Source organism: Centrocercus urophasianus, unplaced genomic scaffold (assembly GCF_019232065.1).
Source record: "Centrocercus urophasianus isolate 14NV4802_14NV808 unplaced genomic scaffold, USGS_Curo_1.0 seq_10, whole genome shotgun sequence".
NCBI lineage: Eukaryota > Metazoa > Chordata > Aves > Galliformes > Phasianidae > Centrocercus > Centrocercus urophasianus.
The window spans coordinates 44,591,281-44,602,947 of record NW_024884142.1 but is presented as its reverse complement, the minus strand read 5'-3'; the positions used below and the strand labels follow the sequence as shown (position 1 = coordinate 44,602,947).

At 41.8% G+C, this 11,667-nt stretch overlaps 1 long non-coding RNA gene across 2 annotated transcripts; it reads left to right on the top strand.

Moving 5' to 3' along the window:
- The first annotated feature begins 3,086 nt into the window (after window positions 1-3,086).
- Window positions 3,087-10,609, top strand: LOC122163705. Of its 2 annotated transcripts, none has more exons than XR_006170023.1 (3): window positions 3,087-8,335; window positions 8,447-9,242; window positions 9,874-10,609. It is a non-coding gene; the product is annotated as an uncharacterized LOC122163705 (long non-coding RNA). The 2 variants fall into 2 exon arrangements; XR_006170024.1 differs by lacking the exon at window positions 9,874-10,609 and having other exon boundaries at window positions 3,087-7,218; window positions 8,074-8,335; window positions 8,447-9,015.
- The last annotated feature ends 1,058 nt before the right edge of the window (window positions 10,610-11,667 follow it).

Sequence of the window (11,667 nt, the reverse complement as noted above, 5' to 3'; positions counted from 1 at the left end):
GAATTTAGTTAAGGATCTTAAGACAAAAAGGTAACCTGTTTTTCCATGAACTCAAAGTTACAAATGCTGCCATGAATGTGTGTCCATAAAGAGAACCACCATCTTAAACAGCTGAAAGTTCCCTTTTGTCCATAAGTCTTTTTCAGAGGGAAAGAAACTGCTGTTGTCTTCGTTGTCCTCAGCATTGTGTATTAGAATTGCCTGCTCTGAAGCAGGACTTTTCTCTGATCCTATAGTTAACATTGCATCTGATCCTGCTGAGCTTAACTAGGAAATCTTGTGTTGACTGAATATGGCTTTTGCTTGAATAAAGAAATTGAAGAGCTCTCTGGAAAAGCTGGGCCTAGTTCCAATTTTCTTCTCAATTCTAAAATAAAAGGATGCTGTCAAGGTATTTGTGATTTATGGGGGCAAATGTGTTTCTCTCCTTCAAAATCTTGTATCGCTTTGGCAGCAGTTTAACATCTTTTCTGATTCATTTTATTCTATGCACCTTTTCAGTTTATTCAGGATAAAATAATAAAATAAATGTGTGCTTTATTTTAGAGGAAAAGAGATAAGACTTTCTCTTTGGGAGGAAAGCGCGCTCTCACCGGGGTTCTGAGGACACGTCATGCTAATTGTTGGTGACTTTTAAAACTGCTCTTTGTGGTGCAAGAGACGAAAAATTCTGTGTAGACTGAGGGCTTTCCAGAACGCTAAATGCTTTCTTTTGCTTGGTAAGTTGTTTCTTCATGTGTTTTATTTCTGTGGCAGATGTTAACCAAGGGACGTGAAATTCCTGCCAGAGAACACGCTGCTTTTGGTGCTCACACGGCTGCTGGTGCTCACCTTTGACAGAAGCCAAGGCTCTGTGTTGGGACTTGGGCCACACCGGCTGTGGGGCTTGGGGTCCTTCAGAGCCCTGCTGCCTCCTCAGCCCCACTGCCTGTCAGCACTCCTGCTGCTTCCACGCCGCTGAGGCCTGGTGCTGGGAGTGTCACAGACGCTCTGTTTCACGTTTCCTCTGTTGCTTTGTTTGTCACCACGGAATGTATTTTTACTGAAGATTTTTAGCATTTTTAGCTTCCTTTTTTGAAGCTTTTTTTTTTTTTTCTTCTTCCAAACCATCGCTCCTGTGTGAAAAACTGGCCTCCCTGATTGTCTGCAGGCCCTGCTCCTCAGCCTTTTTTCCAGCTTTTGATTGTCCCTTAATTTTCTGCTACTGCTGGGGGAGCACACTGCAGCTTTGCTCCCTTCTTTCTTCCTGCACCAATCTCTGGGTCAGGCCCGAGGACATCCTGAGAACAGCAGCTCACAGAACTTGCTTTCAAGCAATAAGTTCTCCCCAGCCATGCAGAGATCTTTTACATCTTGTTTTGGTAGGCTCTCACACTTCCCCCACTACCTCCCTGGTCTTTGGCTTTTACACAGTCAGTTGATCTTTTCTTCCCCTTCCCTAAACCTTTCGTCTTGCCTGCTTCCTCAGAGGTGGCTGACAGCATCAGTTCTTCCAGAGATGATGGTTTTTAATGCAGGTGTCCTCTCTACCTTCTTGTGTGCATAGTCAGGAAGACTGCATGCTAGTATGGCTGGCAGGTTTTCCTATCAGAGCAATGAGTACTTTGATTCTCCTGCTAGATAGACAAGACTTTGTGGAGGCTTCCCTCCAGCTTCCCATACACGTTCTGCTGTCTGCTTCTGGGCTGTCCGGCTCACCATTCTGGTTAACAGCTCTGACCACATCACTGCTGACACCCTCATTCCCTCCCAAAACACAGTCTTCCCTCCTTGGCCCTTCCCAGACCTCCTCTTCCCTCATCCCTGCCTTCTGCCTTACCACACTCACTCTCTCCTCCCTTCTCCTGCTGGTCCACTAAAGCCAGATTATCTGCCCTCCCTCTCTCCCTGCTAGTTCATCTCCTGTAATGCCTTCACATTTTTGGGGGGCCTAACGGCAGGCATTGCAAACCTGGGTATTTATTTACTAGATATGCCCATATCCATAAACTCCCAAAAATTTCACCTCATCCTTGGATTTCCTGGTGGCTGAGACCCCCGCATGGAGGCATTTCACACATGGTTTTTTTGCAAGGTGACCTTTCAGAGTAGTGGCACTTGGTCTTGAGCAGGCGTCCACCTCAGTAGATGACTTGGGTTGACACAATCAGTGGGGATTTTTTGCTCCTGATAGGGGAATTCCAAGCACCAGCTGCAGCCCTGAGGTCTGTCAGGGGGGAAAGAGGTGAGAGGGATGAGCTCCAGAGATCTCCCTGCCTCGGGTGGGGATGAGGAAAGGGAGCAGAAGTAGAACGTTTCCTATGTGGACTCTTTGTTGAGGAAATGGGCTGACAAACTTTCCTGCTCTGAGAGGCAGCCCTAATAGTAATAACAAGGACAAAGAAAAATCTTGCTGCTATTCACCGTAGAGATGGGATTATCACTCAGACTAAGTGCAGTGCCAACCTGAAGTAAGCCAGTACTTGCACAATGTGTACAAACCACTTGGATGTCCCCCTTCTGAAGACATGTTCCCAGCAGGTGCTCAGGGTGTGGTTCCATCCAGTGTGCTGCTTTTCCTGTGGTTTCAGAACTGCGAAAGAACATGTGCTTCATGTGTTTACTTAGAGTAACCCACCCGGAGATCATTACTTTTGTTGTTAACAAACCTATGCTTCATTTGTTCATATACCAGAAAATAAAATAGCATAAATTATTTGGATGTAATGTCTTAGCTTCCGCTGGGATTGAATTGTTTGAGTGTCTGGTATGATGCTATGTTTTGATTCTAGGAGGAAAACAGTGTTGATAATTCACTGATGTTTATAGCTGCTGCTAAGCAGTGTTATACAGACCCAAGGCTGTTCTCAATGAAGGGCCCAAGGAGCTGAAAGGAAACAGAATTAAGACCGCTGACTTAAACTGGCTGAAGAGATATTCTGTATCATGTTACATCAAGTGGAAGGAGTTATGAAGGGGGAGGAGTTCATCTCTGGCCCCCACTGCTGCCTGGGGGGCTAGCTGTCCAAGGGTGGTGAGCAATTGCTTGTACATCACTTGTTATATGCATTCATATGTGTATATACATATATATATATATACACACACACACATATACACACACATTTATATGATCTTTTTCCTTTTCTCTATCTTAGTAAATAGTTCTAGCTCAATCCATGAGTTCTACTTAGTTAGTGATTCTCTCCTCTATCTCACTGGGAAGAGTTGGAGTGAGCAAATGGCTCATGGTGGTGCTGAGCCACCTTCCAGGTTAAACCACAACACTTAGATTTTCAGCATCACTCTTCCAGATAGGGGTTCTCCAGGAATCCTAACTTTTTGCTAGTTAAAATGATCTCAGAAGAGAAAAACAGCTAACAGACCAAATACAAAGAGGAAATGCTAGCAGTGCATTACAATCAAAAGAAAAAATGACAGAGCTGGTTGGGCCATTGATTTCTTCTGTACTGATCATAAATTGTAAGTAAGCAGACTACTGTAGAGATGCTAAACAAAGCATGTAAGATTATTTAAAATTTAGAAGACCTGTAATAGCAATGAGGAAATGAACGCGACAGAAAGGAACCTTGAAAGGTCAGCAAGCAGATTAAATGTTGAAACAGTACAGACCAGTTCATCTAACAAAACACTGACCAAGGCATAAAGTGCAACATGAGAAGTGGGAGCACATTCCGGCAAACGAATGACCCCGGTGTATTTCTCATGCAGAAAACCTACGAAGTGGCTGGTGTAGCTCAGTTGATCAAATGGCCCTGTACCTCAGGGCAAGCCTGCACAGATAGCACAGGGGTAAATCCTCACAGTACCTGCAGTCACTAGTGCATATAGAAGAAAGACAACAGTGCAGATTGCCTTCCGCTCTGTGTTTCATATTGCTCTCCCTTTCTCCTTCAGATCACAATTTTTTTATTTAAAGCACAATTTTTTTACGGGGATCAGATTCAAAATGAGAGATATTTTGATGTGATAACTCTGTAGAAAGAAAGTGGAGTTTCACTGCTGTGAACAGTTGTAGAATGAAGGGAGTGTGTCCACATTCCATTTTATTACCTGCTTCTTTGTTTTCCCTTCCCAGTGGGCACAGAGAGCGTTTGCTTATACATGTGTGCCCAAACAGATTCAGGATCCATAGCTGAGGGAGAATTTAAGCCCTTCAAAATCACTGGAAGAACCTGCTGAGTTAATTTTTAGCGTAGTCAGTTTTGCAGTTTGGAGTTGGCTGGACTTCTGATATATTGCTGGGGTTTCATGGTTACTGGCAAAGTGACCAGAGAAGTATTTCACAGAGTCATCTAAAGGAGAAAAGAAAACATCCTAACAGAAGACATTCCAGCAGATGACTTAACTTTTAAAAATCCATTTTGAAATTTGTGTATATAACTCTACATTGTACACAAAATTGTAGCAGAAAACCCGCTTCTAATTTCTCTTTTCCTACATCATAAGTATATTGCCCAGTAAAGATATGTTCAAATACATTTTGTAAGAGATAATATAAACCTAAGAGTATAAGGAGTGACGAACACTTGTTCTCAAAAAATGGTGTAACAGATTTGATGCTAATTCGTAGTTCACTGTCTGACTAGTCCATGTAATGTCTCATTTAAAGCCCTGTGATGTTTTGCTAATAGGATTCTTTTCATTGAGCTCTGTATAAGTATGTCTGTATAACCTTGTTATTAGTCACTTAATTAACCATTAATTAAATTAATACATAGTGTTTAAAATCTGCATCTTGCTAGTATACAATAGGACAGCTTTTGAATATAATAGCAACTTACGTTGAAATATTTTCTTGTATTTTTTAAGAGTGTGAGCACACTTCCTAGACTCAAAATACTCAGACTTACTGGCTCCCACAGAAAAAAAAAAAAAAAAAAAAGAAAGAATAAAATTATTCAAATAGCAAAGCTGCAAAACTACAGTTCAAAGGGTGAAACTTTTCCAAAGTGATCCAGTAATAATAAATGTAAATTTTGCAATGACCACTTGGTGTCATCTAGTCAGAGCTAGTTTGTTAGATTCTTGTTCTAGGCTTGGTTTTAGTGTTAAGAAAAAGGCATTTAATCTTGATTATCTGAGAGCTCAGGGCCCAGTGTTAGCTCCTATTCTCTGTAGGTGAGATCCTCAGAGGCGGTATTGCGCAGTCATTGGAAGACCACCAACCTAACAATTGCAGTCTCTCTTAGGAAGGCTGCTCTGAGGGCAGACCATAGTGTACTACTTGAGTCTTTTTTGCCCTGATTGCACAGTTGTTTTGCTGCCAGCACCTGTGGTGAGCAGAAAAGGTGATTACATCTTGCTCAGTCTATCTGAGGTCAAAACCTAGGGTTCAGTAAGTGGTAGACAGAACTATCAGGTGGCAACAGAGGAACCCTTAGGAGCTCCTGTGAAAATCTGGCGTCAGCTCAGAGCAGCTCCACTCACTCAGCTGCATGAGCAGGCAACTACTTTGCCGGTTTGCCAGTGAGAGGAAAACGCTCAGCCCTTGAATGAGACAAACAACTCCAGGTCTCCTGGGGGGAAGCACATTTTTCAAGAACTCCTTGTGAGGTGAAACACTTGGAATATTTTTTCCTTTGTGAAGGGCCTCCTCTGTTCTGCTCCCCAGTTGGGCGACCCCGCAGAGAGTTACACCCAGCAAATGGGTAATTGCTTGGAACTTGGAACTGAGGCTTGGAAAATCTTTTTGTGTTTAAATCTGTACCTAATCAAACGTCTACTCGCTCTGTGAGGAGAGAGCATAGAGCAGAGCAGGAGAATATTTCACAAAGATAAGGTTTTGATTTGATGGCTTTGCTGACCACTTGCACTCGGTTTGCCAGGAGACTTGTGTAGGGAGAGGATGTTTTTGTAAGGGTTTTATTTGTTTCATGTATCAGTTTGCTGTATTAAATGTTTATGATGGTTACCTTTGCTGCTTATAGACTAAAGAATCTGATTGTGTTTGGTGCTGTTTACCACAAAAAGTGTAATACTGGGAGCATAACGGAACTGTGAAAAAACAGAGGTAGAAATAAGGACAATTAGTAAAATGCAACAAATATGCAGTTGGTTACTTACCAAAAAGAAAATAGTCATAGTTTGTCAGCACTGTGATGATCTAGTTATCCAAAGATCAGACTATTGCAAATTGATGTTGACAAACTGGGGGGAATTCACATAAAAGAACTCAAACCACTGTTGGACTTTAAGGACTGGTTTATGGGAAAGATTAAAACAGCTAGATAAAGCCTGTCTGTCTAGGTACTTGCATAACAGTAATGAATGTGATGCATTGTGCTGCGTGGTGAAGGACTTGGTGGAAGCCGAGGGAATCCAGTGACCACTTACAAAGTTGTAGGCTGCAAGCACGAAGAAAGGAAAAAAAGTGGATGAGGATTGCTGAAGGAGCACAAGTGCTAAGATGAAAAGGAGGAAAGCTCATGCCAAACACTAGGAAATATTACCTCCTGTGAGAACTGTTAGTCTGTGGTCAGAAGTTATACAAAACCCCTCAGTTGAGTCATTTAAACTGAATTGTAAAAAACACTCTAGAAAATATGCTGTATTGGCACAGGGTGAGCTTAGATCGGGAACAACCAGTCTACCCCCTGGTTTCCTTTTTCCCAAGGGCCATTTACAGCTAGCATGGTAGATATTATTTGACTTAGCAAGAAGCAGAATGCATATGGCTGGAGGCAAAGAAGGAAAATTCAATGCATGGATTTTGTGCATGGTGAGAGCTCAATGGCTTCTCTGTGCAGATGCAGTAGCCCCACGGGCATGACATGTGGCACAGACAGGCAGGAACTAAGCTTGATACAAGCTTTTTATCAACTCTGATCTGATCTGCCCTACATCACTGTTCATTCTGTGTGAAGAGGAGCTGCTAGAAGACACAGTGAATACAGAGGGCTGTCCAATCACTCCTGTTGATCCTGTGTTCACGTTTCGTGGTCAGTTGTGTCTGTGCAAGGGAAGAGACAGGCAGCAGGCTCGCCAAGACATGGCTCCTCACTGCTCTGATGTGCATCACCTCTCTCTCCTGCCTCCACAGGTTTCCCACATTTTTGGCCAAGGAGAAAAACAGTTGAGACTGTCACTGTGAGCATGTTTCCTTCCTGTCTTGTATTGGTAAGGCAGGAGTTACAGGGATTTGGGGGGAAGCTCTACAGCAGCTGGAGAGTCTGGGAAAAAAAGAAGCATTGCTCTGTTGAGAGCCTCAGGACAAAGGTGCGAAGTGAAAAAATTATCTGGTGTGTAGAAAATGCTAAGTCTACTTACTCACCCTGCTGAGGTCAGGGTCTTGGTGGTGCTCATCATGCACACTCCATTGCTCCTGTTTGCTTCTCCAGGAGACTGCTCCCTGTGGCTTTACCCCAGCACGGTCACCACAGCATTGACCTGGCCAAGGAAATTTAAGAACAGTTTCTATAATAAATGCCATCTTTATTTTGAGGGAAAATGTTATTAAGCCTCAATCCTCAATCCATATTTGCTGGAGAATTTTATTTTTCATTTCATTTACAAAGGCCACCTCAGAGTATGCTTTGAAGGGAATGAGCATGGGTACTTATTTCCCGATAGTACTTATTGCTCCATCACAGCAAAATGATCCCAAAGGCATAAATAATTAATTGTTTAAGCACTTCGTGGGTTTCAATGTGTTTTTTATTCACAGTACTCCTTTGAGCTGCAGAAATGCTTTATCTGATTAAAGATGTTATTTGTATTGTTCTGATGGGCATGGAATGGGCTAAGCCTGGTCTGAAGTGAAAAGTGGAGGGACTGAAGCTGTCCTGCAGAGAGAAAGGGGAGAAGGAGAGGATAAACCTGAGGAAGAGAGATAGGGGAGAGTTGTGCCTTCTGCTCATGCTAGTGGGTGCTCACCTGGTGAAAAAAGGGAGAACCAGCAGCAACTGGTCAAGTAAGGTCAGGTGGCAAACCCGGCTTCTCAAGCCTGTGCCACCAGTGGAGCAGACCACAGGGCTGCTGTTGACAACTGTTGACATCCAATCCCAGCCCTGTGCTAAGCCAGACCTTTGAAAAAATAGCCAGACTTATCTCTTTCTTTCAAAATCTACCTAGGGATGCACTGTTTGTTTATTACATGCCTCAAAAATGTGATGGATGTGAACAGATTCTGTTGAATTCATGGTCTTCTGGGATGACAATAAGAAAAAGAAAAAAAAAAGTGCACCTGCAGTTTCTTATCTTCATACTCTTTTCATGGAAAGTATCCTGCACAAAACCTGCTGCCAGCCCATGACGTTCTGATGTGGAGACAAAAAGATTTTTGGATTAATGACATACAACCTCATGCCCAGTGAATGCAACCAGCCTTCCCCAGGTATTTGGAGAGTGATTCTAATAATTTTACTTACAATACTTAATACTTTTCAAATACTTAGATTCTTCAGCATTCTGACCTAGTGATGTCTGTTCATGTTATGTATTGCAGCAGGGGAAGCCAGACTCAGCTGGAGACTTTCTACTCATACGAGTGTGTGGGCTGCAAAACAGCAGGATGCTCTTCAAAGGATGTCCTCCAAAAGTGCCTTTGGTCTCCATACCTGAAGCATGTTAAATTTTGGCTAAATTGCAAAGCATCTTCCTTTCTTTGTCAGTCTTAAAGTCCTGGTAGCAGAAAGTGGACTTGGCTCCTTTTAAACTGCAGTGGGGTGTATAATCTGCTTGATAAAGCATCCTTAGCAGAATAAGATAGGTAATCTTTTCTGGAGGAAAAATGGGGTAAAAGCTCCAGTGAATAAATACAAGATTGTTTTCAACACTCTCCTCCTGGACTCCTGCTGTTGAGTGACTGCAAAATTCAGAGAGATTATTTTGGCAGTTCCAAAAATCTGTCACACAGATTGGAGTTTTTTTTTCCCTTGCATTTGTCAATGTGTGACTAAGCACAAGTATTACAGGAAGCATGGAAATGTTTGGGCTTTAAAGAATGGTTGTGGAAAAAGACCTCCTACTGGTTTAACAACTGCTGTTTAATAAAATAATTTTCGGATGTCCAAATTGCTGATTGTTCCGCTGAGGGTTACGTTCTGACCAGAAGGGATCCCACCAGTCCCATGTCATCAGCCTGGGCACTTTGTGAAGTTTTCTGCAGCCATTTCCTGCTTCAAAACAATGAAGGATGAGAGATGCTCATCGTTACTCCCTATGGTGCAGGGATGTGTTCATCTCAGTCTCTAGGATGGCATCAAAATCTGAGGAGAAGGAGTCAAAACAGTTTCACTGAGGTACAAGGAAGAATCATTGCTTGGGAGATTCAACTGTTTGCTTGATTTGGAAGGCCCAGCTAGAAGGGGAAAAGCAGAATGTGTCTCACTAAAACACTGAGAGTCATTGTGGATATGCTGGGAGGAATTTCCCACTTCTCTATCCACAGCAGGACCCTGGCCCAACTGGCTGCTTGCAGACTGCTCTCGTGCTTCCTTCAGTAGGGCTTGCACTCACATTGCTCGTGGTGCTTGGACTGTTTTGTTGTAGTAGCACACTGTGCCAGATCAATTGCTCACGCATGCGATCACTCATACCTGTTTCACTTTAAGCTCTTTCCTGCTGTGCTGCAAGGCTTGAGTCTTACTCACTGTCTTGTGAGGTGCTTGCAGAGTGCTGCTGGATGGTTTTCTACATGCGAAGTGCACAATGCTACAGGCAAATGCTGAAGCTTAAAGCACAGCCATGTTCATGGCTGGTCTGGCATGCTCTTTGCAACGTGTTTCCTCTCCCATTATTTTTGGGCATAATACACAGCTTCAGCTCTCCATGCAATTGTGCATTCTTAGTCTACATGTGGCTGCAGACAGCAAATTGATGATGCCACCACATTTTTATTGTTTTTTTTTTTTGTTTTTTGTTTTTTTACAGGCAGCCAGCAGATGCCAGGAAGTGTTGCTTATTGACATTAATCATTACTCTGTTGATAGCCCTGGGCGTGCTGCTGTAATTGACCAGAACCAAATCCAGTAATCATATCATGGAAAATATACATCACATTTATTTCACATCTGAATTACAGTAATATGAATTCATGGCAAAATTCTCAGTGACTACGTCAGAAGCAGGAGGAGAGCCTTTGTCTGCTAGCACAGATGTAACTAAGCTGTTAAGCACAGTCTGATGTGCTTAGGCAGGAGGCTGAGGCTACATCAAGAAGTTATAAAATTATCCTCCAGGATCTTGTAGCCTAAATCCTATTCAGATGAATATAGAGAAGTCTCTGTAGTTTGTAGTGTTTGTAGAACTGTGTTTTCCAATTGTGTTTTCTGTTGTTTTCTTTGAGCATTACCCTTCAATAGATGGGGCTGCTACAATCTCTTCAAAGAATATAAATACTCTATTAAGAATGTGTAAAAAGGCCTTCCAATAAGACAGTTGAAGAAGCATTTCTTTTTACAAAATTATCTACAGAAAATGATGAGAACAAACAAACAACAGCTGAACAGTAAAGCATCAAGAAGAAACACATCTGAGGTTTAATTTGATCACTTTATGCCTGGGAAACAGAATGAGGAGTTAGTTATTGAGCAATATTTGTATCACATTGACTATTGTGTTAATGAATTCAATTTTTATTAAATAGCATCAACATGTTAGATATTACACTGGAAAGAAATAAAGATCAGTAGTTAGCCAAAGTAGTCAACTGATTTTCTTTCTATGGTGAACGTAAAATCTATGTTGCTTGTTCAACAAAACAGTTCTTAAAGAGATGAGGCTTGAGAATACCTTAAGTTGCCATGAACAGCAGGGTCCAGGAGGAACAGAAAAGATTTGATGTCAAAACTTGACTGCAGATATTCCTTTTGACCATTTCTTAGTATCTTCCCTTACTTAGCTTACTTACTAAGGAAGACAGCTTCTTCATAATGATAAGGAAACAGAGAGGCTGGTGCACGCAGCTGCCTTACCTTCACAAATTCACTTTGGAGATCTTTAAAATTTTCTGTTTCTTTCATGTTTTCATCTTTCTTTTTAGTCATTGTGGTACTTTTAAATACTGTGGTATTTAAAAGCTGAACAAAACTCAGAGTGTAGCCTTTTTGTTTCAGTTCTCCAGTAACAGAAATATTGCAGTCAACCAAAACTTCAAAAGCTACAAATTTAAGTTGACTGCTGCCTCTTATCCAGCCGCATACTACTTCAGTTTGGGAAGCATATGCATTTTAACACTGATTCTCAGTTTTCAAACCTAATTATTAGTAGCCAGAGAGAAATGGTTGAGACATTTCTGTTTTTCTCTAACTTGATCCACATGGGATCTCCTTTGAAAAACTTGTTGCTGTAAATTAAGCAAATCCTTAGGTGATTTGTTGTCTTAAAACTTCTGAGCCCAGGTTGAATGTGCTGTACAATCATATTATTTCCTTGTTGAAAACTGTACACCTTTGGTAATGAAATCAGAACACAATGAAGTTGGAATCCATCCTACCATGACTTTATCCACAACTTTCTGCTCTATATAGACATGCACTTAAAAGAACTGGTGAAAAATTCACAGTCCTGCTGCTTTCCCTGCATCCACCCATTCCTAGGAAATGGCTGTCAGGTCAGTTAGTTATGTCCCAAGAGGAAAAACTTTAAAACCAAAGCTATCAAGGTTGAATTTCATATTGCTGTACCTCCAGAAAGGTTTGAGTTACATTAATGATGATTTTGTGG